Source organism: Panthera leo, chromosome C1, assembly GCF_018350215.1.
Source record: "Panthera leo isolate Ple1 chromosome C1, P.leo_Ple1_pat1.1, whole genome shotgun sequence".
Taxonomy (NCBI): domain Eukaryota; kingdom Metazoa; phylum Chordata; class Mammalia; order Carnivora; family Felidae; genus Panthera; species Panthera leo.
Window position 1 is genome coordinate 16,087,703 of NC_056686.1, and position 14,277 is coordinate 16,101,979.

Consider the following 14,277-nt stretch of genomic DNA (forward strand, 5'->3'; position numbering starts at 1 on the left):
TAGGAAAAATACTTTGCTTCAGAAGGTTGAAAAGATCAAAAGCATTGTCAGTGGCAGCGCTTTGCAAACGACTGTTTATAGTACCATTACCTACACGACCATCGGAGAAACAGGGGCAAAGCTTAGCAGGGAACCAGCAGCTAGCCAGCCGCGCTGGCCCGCGCGTGCGCGGTGATCTGCCCGAGCCGGGGCGGCTGATGAATGCAGGCCCCGCCTCCAACCGCGCGGCCAGGGCTCGCCTGCGGGTCCCTCCCACTTCCGCGGGCACCCAACCCTGCGTCGCCTGCGTGTTGACGTCAGGCGCGTGCCCCTGTCCGGCAGCCGAGGAGACCCCGCGCAGTGCTGCCAACGCCCCGGCGGAGAAGCTGAGGTGAGTGCGGGGCCCGAGGCTCCCCGCGGGAGCGGCTCCCCCACTGTCCCGTCCCCGCCGCGCGTCCCCCGGCTTCTCCCCGTCCGCGGGGGTACCCCGCCTTCTGGGATCCCGGGAACCCTGGGAGCGCGGGGCGCGGGAAGGGGTGCCTGGCTCGCGCGGCGCCGTCCGGGCGAGCGCGGGTCCGGGTTCTCTCCGGGAGCAGAGGGTAGAGGGTGGCGGCGGGGCAGGCGGGGGAGCCCGGCCGCGAGAGGTGCGCGGCCCGGGCGCGGGGTGCCGGCCTGATGGCGCGGGCGGGGCCGGGCTGTCACCGGGCAGCGGCGGAAGGAAGGGGTCACACCCATCCCGGCCTCCCCTCCCCCCCGGTCCGGCTCCGCCGGCCCCGAGGGCGGGTGGGCGGCCGGCCGGCCGGGACCGCGTAGCAGCTCGCGGCCGCCGGTGGCTCGGGCTCTCGGGCCGGGTGTGCTCCCTGCGCCCGGGCTTGGACTTCCTGCTTCGCCGGGCGCCGCCGCGGACATTTTGCGGCGGGCGGGGGGAGGGGAGCGGAATCGCGAGCGCGGCGGGGAAGTGGCGGCCGGGGAGGGGGCGGCCAGCGGACCGCCCCGGGGCTGTGCCTGCGACGCCCTTTCCTCCGCAGCCCCGCGGCCCGACTCCCCGTCCGGCGGGGCGGGCCTGGGAGCTGTTTCCCCAGGTTCCTTTATTCCGGCCTTAGGTTGAGTTCCTAGCACCATTTCCGTTTGCTTCTCCAACTCTCCCTGCTTATTCAGCTGAAGCTTCCCTTTCAGGGAGTTACCTAACCACCTCTCGAAACTGTCGTTCTGCCGCTTGCTTAATTCCTCTTATTAGGGTGAAATTTTCTTTGTTCGTTTGTTTTTTTCCTCCCCTTTAAGTCTAAGAGAAATGCAGTGTGGAGGATTACGTCATCGCAATATAAGGGGTGAGAGTTTTAACTCCTACAAGTCAGGGACTCACCGAATGAAGACAGCGTTTTTGCAGCCTCGTTTGGGGCACTCAGTGGCATATCCTGCCAGCTTCCCGACGCATCATGTTCATAGACGGGGCTGTGAAATCTTTCGGCCGTCTCAAAGGCCTCTAAAAGCCGGGGAGGTTTGAAACCTCAAGATGAGCTTGTGCCAGGGAGTAAAGCGTAAGACGATACCGACAGCCACTTGTGTAGGCAGTAACTTTGAAGATCCTTTTATAGTCGAATGAAGGGATTTGTGGGAGCTTTTCTCTGGTCCAAAATGACTTCCAGGCTGTTTAACTTCTCCCACCTGACTTAACTGATGCACGGTACAGACCTAAGCCGGCTCACGTGCGCTTTTTTGTGGCCGAAAGCGAATCAGCTCATTTTACGCCTTACCTTTGCTTGCCAGACAGTTTAATTTTGTAGTTAAAAACGAATTTTGGGTTTTTAACCCAAAAACACTTAAGTACCATGTTCAGACTTTTGGGATCGCAGTATTTGTTCCCCAGAATATTAGGTACATCCCCAACTGTACGTCTTTCATTGACTACAGAGATACAGCACAGAAAAATGTTAGCATTGTAAAGCAAATGAGATCCCATTGTGTAATGCATTGTTGTAAGGGTAGTTCTTGTTGGAACAAGTACTTTCCTATTGTTTCTTGTGTGTAGAGAGAACATTGCTTGTTAAGAAACACTTAAAAGAAGTGGTAGGTTTAAATCAACTTTTTGTGGTGTGTAGGTGTCGGAGAGGATTGAATAGGTACTGAACTTGGATCTTCTGAAACACTTTGTCATGTGGTATCTTGTTTTAAAAACACCTTCTGCTGCCTTATTTCTTGAGAATTCTACATTTAAGAAGTTTAAACATACTTCAATTTGCATTTTTTTTAAATATAGGAAAATAGTTTGAATTTACAGTTAAATTTTTTTTTTTTAATGTTTACTTATTTTTGAGAGAGAGAGAGAGAAAGAGAGCGTGAGCAGGGGGAGGGCAGAGAAGAGAGGGAGGCACAGAATCCGAAGCAGGCTCCAGGCTCGGACCTGTCAGCACAGAGCGCGACGCGGGGCTCGAACTCACGAACCGTGAGATCATGACCTGAGCCGAAGTCGGACGCTCAACCGACTGAGCCACCCAGGTGCCTCTGATTTTACAGTTTTTAGACTGAGATGAGAGATGGATAGTTAACTGAGTATTAAAAATGAGCTGTTTTCCAGTAATTTCTTCAAGAAATTAGGTATCACGTCCTCTTGAGATGTTTTTATATACTAATCAAAACCTATAGTTGGGGCGCCTTGGTGGCTCAGTCGGTTAAGCGTCCGATTTCAGCTCAGGTTATGATCTCACCGTTTGTGGGTTTGAGCCCTGTGTCCTGCTTTGCTGACAGCCCAGAGCCTGGAGCCTGCTTCGGATTCTGGGTCTCCCTCTTGCTCTCTGCCCCTCGCCCGCTTGTGCTCCGTTTCTGTCACTCAAAAATAAATAAAGATGTTTTAAAAAAAAATTAAAACAAAAAAACCTAGACTCAGTTAAATCTAATTTTTTGGGAATCTAAGGCCATTGTTATAGCTAGGGTAGTCAGGGGGCTTAAACTTCAGTGAAATTCTTAAAGCCCACCAAGACCAGATCTTTATTTATTAATTTTTTTTGGCAATTTCAAGATTTGTTTTCTTTTATTCAGATACTTTTCCGTTTAGAACTTTATGGTCTATTAGAAAAGTACTTCTAGTTATTTTTAAGATGGTTACACTAATAAAATGTTTTGATCCAAAAGCTGTCCCATTTGGAAAACTTTGAAGTGCAACTTACTGTGCCTGTCTGGGAGTGGTATGTATAGGTGTTCTTGGAATAAAAGTCAGATTGTACTTTTATTTGTAGGTACATTTTAGATGCATTTATTTAGTGTTCTTAGGGTCTTTTTGAGAGGTCTATAAGGGCTTCCTCTGTGGGGGCAGGAGCGATTACTATTTTGTTAACTTACGTCCCATAAATAGTTTTCATATATCCTCCTATATTAAAAGGCTTCACTCTAGGTTTTTATGATAATACCTTATTCAGTGTTCTCTTTCAAATCTTTTAGTGCCCCCAGTAGAATGTAAGTGACATGAGGGCAGGATCTGAGCTGGCATGGTCACCCCTATATCCTTAGCACCTAGAATAGTGCCAGACGTATACCAGATCTCAAGAAATGCTTGTCAAATAAGTGAATTTCAGATGTCTGAGGGTTAACATTTTCATTTTCTGCATATTCCGTAGACTTGTTTACTGTGTTTCCTGAGACTTGTGCTTGGTCAGCCATATCCATGGTCGGGCCCATTGAAGTGATGATTACTAATCTGCTCTGGCTTGATCTTATCCATCTGTTCAGTCCAGTATCTTCTGCAGCTCTACTGTGTGGACTGTTCACCATTGCTTAGAAAGTTTTTTCCTAATGACCGGTTCTTACTTTTCTAAAAATTATTTAGACTTTAATGTTCGCTTCTTTTCTCTGCTTCTTTTGTTTGCATAGCAGCTTATTTTTGCCACTTTTTCCACTCTGCTCAACAGTATCAGATTCCTGGTCATGTTGTGCTTTGTCCCTTACCAGTTTCTACTTTTAGTTACTCATCCTTTCAGTCCAAAATATTTTTGCTAAAGCAATTTTCATTACTTGTTATTTCAGCTATGTCGGCTGCTGGTGCTATTGTAAGTCCTGGATATCAAAACTCTTCTTCACTAGTTGCCCCTGGGACATTGGTCTCAAAATGCTTGTTGTGTGAAGTGAAACCAGGTGGTTTTTGTTGTTGTTGTTGTTGACTTGTTTATTTTTTTTATTTAAAACTTTTTTTTAAAGGGTTTCTTTTTAAGTAATCTCTGTACACCGCGTCGGGCTCGAACTCACAACCCCAAGATGAAGAGTTGCACACTCCTCCGACTGAGCCAGTCAGGTGCCCCATGAAACCAGGTGTTTTCTTCTAAAAAAATATTTTAGAGAAATATTCTCAGATGTTTAGCTGTTATGAAGTCCAGAACATTTTCTAATATAGGAAAAAACTGTATTGTTAAGTCCTGGGATCCACTAATAATTGGCTGTCACCTCTGTTGCTTCCTCTGTTCTTTACCACTTGCGTTGTTTTTTTCAAAAGTAAGCCATTTTGATTTGCCATCTTAATTCTGCTGCTGAGTCTTCAGCTAGACTGCTAGTGTTATAATTAAAGGTCTAGACTCTGGAACTAGACTGCCTGGGTTCAAATCCAGGGTTATTAATTAATCCTGGGTTATTATCTATGTGCAACCTAATGTCTTTGTGACTCAGGTTTACCTTCTGTAGAATAGGTCCAGTAATAATCCCTACCTCACAGAGTTGTTACCAGAATCAAATCAGTTAATCTGTGTGAAGTACTTGAGACAATTCTGTGGCACATACTGAGTGTTCTGTAGGTGTTTGTTCTTGTTATTATTACAAGGTCTCTTAGGCTCCATATTTGAGAAGCTGAGTTTTCCCCCAAATCAGTATTTTAATAGCCATCCCTCCCCCAGATTAATCTCATGAAACCATACAAATTATTATTATTACCATTTTTAAGTGTTTATTTTGAGAGAAAGAGGGAGAGCGAGAGGAAGTGCACCGGTGTGCACGACAAGCAGGGAAGGGGCAGAGAGAAGAAACCCAAGCAGGCTCTTGTGCTCACAGCCGATTCTGGGCTCTATCTCATGACCTGAGCCGAAATCAAGAGTTGGTTGCTCAACGGACTGAGCCACACAGGTGCCCCCAAACCATAAAAATTATTAAATGGAGATTGTTGACTGTTTTAAGTTTTTGTCCACTGTCTTAATCAGTGTGATGTAAACAAGGGTGTAAAGTTAAATACAGTGTGTGGACTATGGACCAGCAGCATAAGATCAACCTGGAGCTCCATCCCAGTCCTACTGAATCAGAATCTGCATTTTAGCAAGATACCCACGTGATTTTTATGCACATTAAAGTTTGGAGCATCCTCTTTAGGACTGCTCGAGTGATATCTTAAGGGATTTCAGAAACAGTGTAGCGTGCTTTATTTCTGTTTTCCCCCTACGTAAGTATAAATTGGTTGCTTTTGTTATTTTTTCGAAATCTTTTTAAGTTTATTTATTTATTTTGAGAGAGAATGAGTGGGGGAGGGGCAGTGAGAGAGGGAGGGAGAAAATCCCAAGCAGGCTCTGCACTGCCAGCACAGAACCCGATGTGGGGCTTGAGCTCATGAAACCCTTGAGAGCATGACCTGAGCTGAAACCAAGAGTCAGATGCTTAACTGACTGAACCACCCAGAGGCCCCTGGTTTCTTTTATTTATTTTTAAAGTTTATGTATTTATTTTGAGAGAGAGAAAGTGAGAACGAGTGCCAGCAAGGGCGGGGCAGAGAGAGAGGGAGAGAAAATCCCAAGCAGAGCCTGGAGCCCGACTAGGGGCTCAATCCCACAACCGTGACCTGAACTGAGATCAAGAGTTGGATGCCTAAGCAACTGAACCACCCAGGGGCTCCTGAACAGGTTTCTCTTAGGCAGTGTACCAGAATTTATTGCAAGGATCATAATCTTGAGAGTGAGTGAAACCTGTTTGGCTTTTAAAGAAATTATAGTTTCTTGCCTGTTGTGTAGAATCACCTTGTTTCTGTGCTCGCTATCAACAGTTTAAAGTTTTTAAGTGCCATTGTCCACTTGGAAATAACTAAATCTTAAATTCTAGTTTGGTTTATCAATTATACTTTTGAACTCAAGAAATGCGGTTTTATTGAAAACATTGTAATGAAGAGCATATGATCAGGATAATTCATGTAATTGTTGGTTATGAAAACAGGTGAAATACAAAGTTGGCATCTAGCTGGTCAAATGTAAGAAATAATGTCTTTACTAAAATAAACCATATCTTTAATCTCAAGGGAAAACATTAATAACTAAAATGTGGTCTTATTTAGTTGCCATCCTGGAAAAAATTAGTGCTTTTTTTAAAGGACTAGATGGAATTTTTCTCTAATAACTTAAACTATATGCTGTAGGAGAAATTCACCAGCAGTATCCTTGTGTAGTATATGCTTTACTGTAGTGTTTCCTAATTCTTTTCGAATCAAGGCAGACAGAAGTATTTGTGTGCCACACTGAATTGAATGGATGAGGCTGCTCTCGACTGGCTAGATCTGTTGCAGACCCTACGGAGCTGGGGGAGCAGTGTCAGGCATACCTGTGTCCATTCTGTTTTACGTGGCAGTGTGAAACCATCTAGTGTTGGATTTTAAGCCACAGCCGACCTTTTCAGCTAAATACATTATCACTGTTGGCTGTTCCTTGTGGAAACTGAAGAGCTTGAGAACAGACCACATGAAGAGCAGACAAAACCAGGGGGAGAGATGGAGGTAGAACGCAAGAATGCTGTGTTAATTTGCGTTAAGGAGTAGAAGAAGATAGGCTGTAGAAGAAAGCATAAGCAAGATTTCGGCTACAATCCCATTTGTTTTGTTGATAGGCAGTTTAAGGATATTTGCAATTTTGGGGGCGCCTGGGTGGCTCAGTCCGTTGGGCGTCTGACTTCGGCTCAGGTCTTGGTCTTAGGGTTCATGGGTTCGAGCCCCGCATTGGGCTCTTTGCTGACGGCTCAGAGCCTGGAGCCCGCGTCGGATTCTGTGTCTCCCTCTCTCTCTGCCCCACCCCTGCTTGCTCTCGTCTCTCAAAACTGAATAAACATTAAAAAAATTTAAAAAAAAGTATATTTGTAATTTTGGTTTTCTTTTAGAATTTGTTTAAAAGCAGATGAGGAATGGGAAGTAGTTCAGTAAAGTTTCTTAATAAGCAATTGTTGTTACTCGTGATTTCAGGAATTTTCATTATACAGCTTCACTGTAGCAGCTGGTATTTATTTCCCTAGCTCTGTGTTATTTGAAAGCTTGATTTTAGAATTTTCTGAAGTGGAATTAAACCATTTATATATCACTAATTAATTTCCCAGAAAGCCATATTTTTATTGTGGAGTTTAAGATTAACATGTTTTAAATAAACTGTTAGATTTTAGGATGTAAATTTTCATTTATCAGATAACTAGGAAAAAGTGAATTCCTGTGACTATTAGAGTCTGGGGTTTAAATCAATATCTAATACCCTTATTCGCTTCAGAAAGTGTCCAGACAGTATAAATCGTACAAAATAAAAGCTATGGAAATGTTTGAATTATTTTAGGTCATATTATTTATTTGCTGTGCTCACCACAGGCCCAAAGGGAATGTTAGATCATTCTGAGGGTTTGTGTTGTTTTCTAGTGTGTTTCAGAATACCTGAGAGATGTTTCCAGTGGGGGTGGTGTCAAGTTGGAAACCCTAGTTATTATATCCCCATCTTGGAAATTCATAATGTATATGAGTTTATTAAAGGTTCAGAGAAGTTAGTTGGGAGTCTGTTTAATTCAGTGTTTCTTGAACATGTTTGATGGAGCCTTTTTTTTCCCCTCCTCCTCCCATGGAACATCCTTTAAAGTTTTGAGAAAATGAACTGGGAGATGTGGTGTCCAGTGGCTTATTGTTCTCTATTAGATTCAAGGACTGTTGGTGTGGCCAAACAGTGCTTGCTATGGATAGAAAAATGAGAACACATTTCTTGAGTTCCTGCGGCAGGTGAACAGTGACGACTTCAACAGAGGCCATGGGTGATGTTCTTGCCCCACTCAGGATGTATTAAGCCCCCTTAAGAGGTGCTGCTTAGAAATTGCAGATGGGATTGAACTGAGCATGTTATATATACAACACATCTTTGGGGACTCTATGGGCAAGTAACTCCATCTCAACTTAATGTTGGGACAAGGTTTTGGAACGGAGACACAGACCGATATTAGGGACCAGGGAAGTGATTGTCCAATGGCTACAAGGGAAACTTCTGAAACAGGGTCACTTCCTCCTAGTTTGAGTATTGTATTGTTTTCCAGTATTCTGAAAAACTTGCAGTAATTTCAAAGCCAGCATTTTAATGTTCTGAAAGTCCCAGAATTCATTAACTGTTTTATTTGTGATCCAAAGAATTTTTTTAATTTTTAAATACTAAAAAAAAAATTTTTTTTTAACGTTTATTTATTATTGAGAGACAGAGAGAGACAGAGATGAGCATGGGAGGGGCAGAGAGAGAGAGGGAGACACAGAATCCGAAGCAGGCTCCAGGCTCTGAGCTGTCAGCGCAGAGCCTGATGCGGGGCTCAAACTCACCAACGGTGAGATCATGACCCGAGCTGAAATCAGACGCTTAACGTACTGACCCATCCAGGCGCTCCAGTGATCCAAAGAATTTCTATGAAGTTTTTAAAAAATAATTTTTCACATATATGAGAAGTTAAGATTTTAGGAGCTTGTACAGTAATCTGTACATTCTTTGTATTTTACCATTTGACATTTCTTTTGCTTTCCCATCCTTGTCACATATACTGCAGATCTCTGCCCCCAAGAAACCCTCCCACCTCAGATCCTATCATTCATTCATTCATTCATTCATTCATTTATATAAAGTTTATTTATTTTGAGAGAGAGACAGCATGAGTGGGGGAGGAGTAGAAAGGGTGTGTGTGTGTGTGTGTGTGTGAGAGAGAGAGAGAGAGAGAGAGAGAATGAATATCTCAAGCAGGCTCTGCACTGTTGGCACAGAGCCTGATGTGGGGCTCGAACCCACAAAATCGTGAGCTCATGACGTGAGCTGAAATCAAGAGTCTGACGCTTAACCGACTGAGCCACCCACGTGCCCCTATAGAGGTAGCTTTTAAATGTTTATTTTTATTTTTAAGAGAGAGTGCATGCCAGTGGGATAGGGGTAGAGAGAGAGAGGGAGAGAGAATCCCAAGCAGGTTCCTACCTGTCAGCATAGAGCCTGATGCAGGGCTTAGTCTCAGGAGCCATGAGATCATGATCTGAGCTGAAACTAAGAGCTGGACGCTTAACTGACTGAGCCACCCAGGCATCCCCATAGAAGCAACTTTTAAAATAGAACCAGTCAATGGAATTTTATTTTATTTTCTTATTATTTTTTAATGTTTATTTTTGAGAGAGAGAGAGGGAGGGAGGGAGGGAGGGGCAGAGAGAGAGGGAGACACAGAATCCGAAGCAGGCTCCAGGCTCTGAGCTGTCAGCACAGAGCCTGACATGGGGCTCGAACTCAGGAACCGCAAGATCGTGACCTGAGCTGAAGTTGGAGGTTTAACCAACTGAGCCACCCAGGTGCTCCTAGAACTAATCACTGATAAAGATTAGTGAAGACCTAAATTCTAGAGATAATTTTTTTGGGATTTGGTGATTCATTCAGTTTTGTGATTCCTTAAGTTCATTATATACTACTTCAATTAATTCAAATTTAAGTGGATTGTTCCAAAACTAGAGACATATTTTCATTATTTAAAACTACTGAGTGTAAGATGTGCATTAACTATTTCACTGTGGTATACTTGCAAACACAAAGTGATAATGTATAATTCTTAGAGATGCTGCTTTTTTAGTTTTTTTTTTCTGCCAGTTTATTTAAAAAAAAATTTTTTTTAACGTTTTATTTATTTTTGAGACAGAGAGAGACAGAGCATGAACGGGGGAGGGTCAGAGAGAGGGAGACACAGAATCCGAAACAGGCTCCAGGCTCTGAGCAGTCAGCACAGAGCCTGACGCGGGGCTCGAACTCACGGACCGCGAGATCATGACCTGAGCCGAAGTCGGCCGCTTAACCGACTGAGCCACCCAGGCGCCCCATTTTTTTTTTTTAATTTTTTTTTTTTAATTTTCTTGCCAGTTTAAAAGTTGGTAGAGGGGTGTCTGGGTGACTCAGTTGGTTAAGCGTCTAGCTCTTGATCTTAGCTCAGGTCTTGATCTCAGGGTTGTGAGTTTCAAGCCCTGCAGTGGACTCTGTGCTCGTGTGGAGCCAACTTAAAAAAAAAATTGGTAGAATTGGGCATTCCCAGAACAGAAGACAGAGTATTGCCTAGAAATGATACTGGGTGGCTTCAAACACTCAGTATTAACTTCTTCAGCTAGTTCAAGTTGTGGACTTGACTTATGCTTTAGGAATATGATTTTCCCCTCTCAGAAGGGTAGCAATTAAATTGATTTTTGTTCTTTATCCAGATAGTAATAGAAGAAGGTTTAGGAGCCTAGAGGATCCATTAAAGGGGATATTCTAAATGCAAAGAACACTTTTTTTGACTTGCTGCATCTCTCACCCATACTATTTTATTAATTTATGAATTCAGCAATCCTTTTAGTGCCTGCTCTGTGTCAGTAACAGTTCAAGGGGCTGGGGATATAGCAGTGAGTAAAATAGGCCCCAACAAATCTCTGCTCTCATGGTTTACATAATAGTGTGTGAGTTGGAATTAGTGTTTGGAGAAAAATGAAGCAGGGGAGGAAGATTAGGGGAGGGCAGAGGGGTGGGGTACAGTGAAGTGGTTCAGGGTTGGGTTGAACTCGGGTTGCAATTAAAAAAATTTTTTTTTTACATTTATTTATTTTTGAGAGACAGAGCACAAGTGGGGGATGGGCAGAGAGAGAAGGAGACACAGCATCTGAAGCAGGCTCCAGGCTCCGAGCTGTCAGCACAGAGCCTGATGCACAGCTCGAACTCACAAACCATGAGATCATGACCTGAGCTGAAGTCGGTTGCTCAACCGACTGAGCCAAGGGGGTTGCAGTTTAAAATAAGATTGAGGAGTTCTCACTCCAGAATGACATTTGAGCAAAGATCTGTAGGGATGTAACTGAATGAGCCATCCAGGCAAGAGCATTCTAGATAGAGGGGGCAACTGTAATCACTTTTAATCGCAACAAGTACTGTTATGCTAAAGTTTATATGAAATCTTTAGTTAAACAAGTGTATTTTGTAATGCATTTGGAGGAGCATTTTAGTAGCTTAGTTTCCCAAAATACTGTGTGTGCGTGTAATTAACCATAGAAACAATTGATGGTCAAGGAAGAAGTTTGAGCTTTGATGGTGTTGCTTTCAGTTTCAAAGTGTGCTTGAAAAGGCAGATTTGTTGCTAACATATCTTGGTTATTTTTCAGAGTATTTGCAGCTCTTTGTTGTCATTTCTCTTGATCTTTTACTGGATAAAACTACAGTGTTCATCTGCAGTGTAACCAGACTGAAACAAACTACACTGTTCATCTGCAGTGTAACGAGGCTGAAACATGTGCAGTCACGCCAGCTATGCTACGTCAACGTGGACTTTGGTGCAGATGTTACAGCATCTTATTATTCTTTGTCAAACTATGCCTTAAAGTAGATGGTTGAATGCTTTTGTAGTTCACCCCGTTAACAATAAATTCTCCATCAAAATTGGATTCAGAGTCTTGCTAATCTTGTTCTTTTAAAATATGGCTTGTGGGCGCCTGGGTAGTTCATTTGGTTAAGCATCTGACTCTTGATTTGGGCTCAGGTCATGATCTCGCCTTTCGTGAGATCGAGCCTTGTGTCGGGCTCCATATTGACAGCTCGGAGCCTGCTTGGGATTCTCTCTCTCTCTCTCTCTCTCTCTCTCTCTCTCTCTTTCTCTCTCTTTCTCTCTCTCTCTCCCTCTCCCTCTCCCTCTCCCTCTCCCTCTCCCTCTCCCTCTCCCTCTCCCTCTCCCTCTCCCTCTGCCTCTGCCTCTGCCTCTGCCTCTGCCTCTGCCTCTGTCTCTCCCCGCCCCTCCTGTGCTTATGCGTTCTCTTTCAAAAATAAATAAGCTTAAAATACAGCTTGTGGTTTATAAGACAGATTTATGAGAATTTAAATGAACGTACCTCTCTGCCTCATCAGATGTAACACAGGAAATTGGCATCTTGCTTGGTATTTTTTTATATCATTTTATTTATTATGTATTTTTATTTTTAAGATTACTTATTTTGAGAGAGAGAGAAGGAGTAGGGGAGGGGCAGAGAGAGAGAGGGGACAGAGGATCCCAAGCAGGCTCCACGCTGACAGCAGAGAGCCCGATTTGGGGCTTGAATTCATGAACTGTTGAGATCATTACCTGAGCCGAACAAAGTTGGACACTTAACCAACTGAGCCACCCAAGTGCCCCTATTTTATTTATTTTTAAAGTTTATTTATTTTGAGAGAGAGTATGTGCTCACCAGTGGTGGGAGGGTGGGTGCAGAGAGAGAGGGGGAAAGACAATGCTAAGCAGGCTCTGTGCTGTCAGTATGGAGTCTGATAATGGGGCTTGAACTCATGGAACTGTGAGATCATGACCTGAGACGAAAATCAAGAGTTTTGATTTTCCTGAACGACCCAGGAGCCCCTTGGTATTTTTGAAAAGAAAGATTCTCAGTTTGTCTTTCATTTACAGTGTATGTTGTTGCCTTGGTAATGTAGTGACTTATTTTTTGCTGAAAATGTATGCTTGTATGTGGGCTTTCTGATACAGGCTGGCACATGATTTCATCCTTGAGGGATTTAGGACCAAATTACTGTGTACTGATTCTGAAAAGGCTATTCTGTGGCATATTTTCTTAGAGCTTTAAGAACATATAGCCTGACCTTAAGATTTCTTCTCATTTCTCCATTCGTGGTACAAACCAGTCCTCTAATTTCCCAAACGGAAGAACTTCATCATAATTTACCATCTTCTTAAACCCATCCTCCATCCCCAAACCCATCAACTATTTCTTATTTATTTCCATTCTACTACCCTGGTGCAGATCCTTCATTTAAGTCTTGCATTACTAAAGTAGTTTCTTAGCTGAGTTGGTTTACTTTATCTGGTTACCTTTGGCAATTCGCCTTGCAATATAGGTACAAGATTAATAGCACACAACAAACCTGTTCTCGTGAGTAAGAAATGGTAGCCTCCCGTGTCCCACCCAGGTTGAATTAAAACTCCTGCTTAGCTTTCAGAATTGGTATGACTTGGACTTACCCGGTGTTTTTGTTTGTTTCTTCCACTTTGCAGGTTGACACGACTTCTACTCTTTCTGTTGATAATTCCGTTTAACTAGAGATTTATTCTCACATTGTTTTAGATCACTGTGCCATATTTACTACTTTTTAAAAAATATATGGCACTTGCAGTTTGTAGTGGAATTTTGTAGCAGCCAGACGATTGCCATTGTGTTCCCCTGTTCTGCTTATAACCAGTAAAATATATAATGTGATATATGATGTATGTAAAGCTATTTAGCGTAATGTTTGGCACAGAGTAGGCATTCAGTAAATTACTGAAATGTTTTGAAGGCATTTAAAGGCAGGGTTTCTTTTTTACCCAGTGTAGTGCTATAACAGGCACTTAAATATATTGCTGACTTTTATAATTAACAGTCCTTTCTTGGAAGAACAGAAGGCTATTGTAACATGCTCTGGGTCCCTACTTGAGTCCTTATGCAGGGAAGATTGGATAGGATCTGTTACGTGCTTGGTGCTTGGGTCCTGTTCTTGAACTGACCCCCCACACATGTGCCAACACAGTTACTATTTAACTCTTTTTGCATTTTTTTTTTTGTTTGTTTTACCCACATTAGAGCACAATGTTTTAACGGTTAGTGGTAATATATGTTTTTAATAGTATTGTGTTACTATGTCGGTACTTTTCACAACTATTTTTAATATGTATAGCATTTCATCCTGTGCTGTATTGTTACTTAACATTTTTCTCTTGCATTAGCTATTTTAATGTTCTGGCATTCCATTGTTTCTTGTTAAAGTAGTTTCTTCATTTTGGGTAGATTATCTGAAGTGGAACTATATTTATTTTAAAAGTTTATTTTGAGAGAGACAGCCTGAGTAGGGGAGGGGCACAGAACGAGGGAGGGAGAGAACAGCAAGCAGGTTCCATGCTGCCAGCACGGAGCCCAACCTGGGGCTCGAACCCACGAAACCTTAAGATCATGACCTGAACTGAAACCAAGAGTCAAACGCTTAACTGATTGAGCCACCCTGGTGTCCCGGAACTGGAATTACTTTTTTTAAATGGGGACACAAATGTTCTAATTGTTGAAGTACATTG

At 43.1% G+C, this 14,277-nt stretch overlaps 1 protein-coding gene across 1 annotated transcript in view; it reads left to right on the forward strand.

Moving 5' to 3' along the window:
- The first annotated feature begins 318 nt into the window (after positions 1–318).
- The window catches only part of CDC42 (cell division cycle 42), a 52,416-nt gene continuing 38,457 nt past the window's right edge, over positions 319–14,277 (forward strand). The window contains exon 1 of the mRNA XM_042954224.1: positions 319–370. The gene's annotated coding sequence lies outside the window, so the exon portion shown is untranslated. The remainder of the gene's footprint in view (positions 371–14,277) is intronic.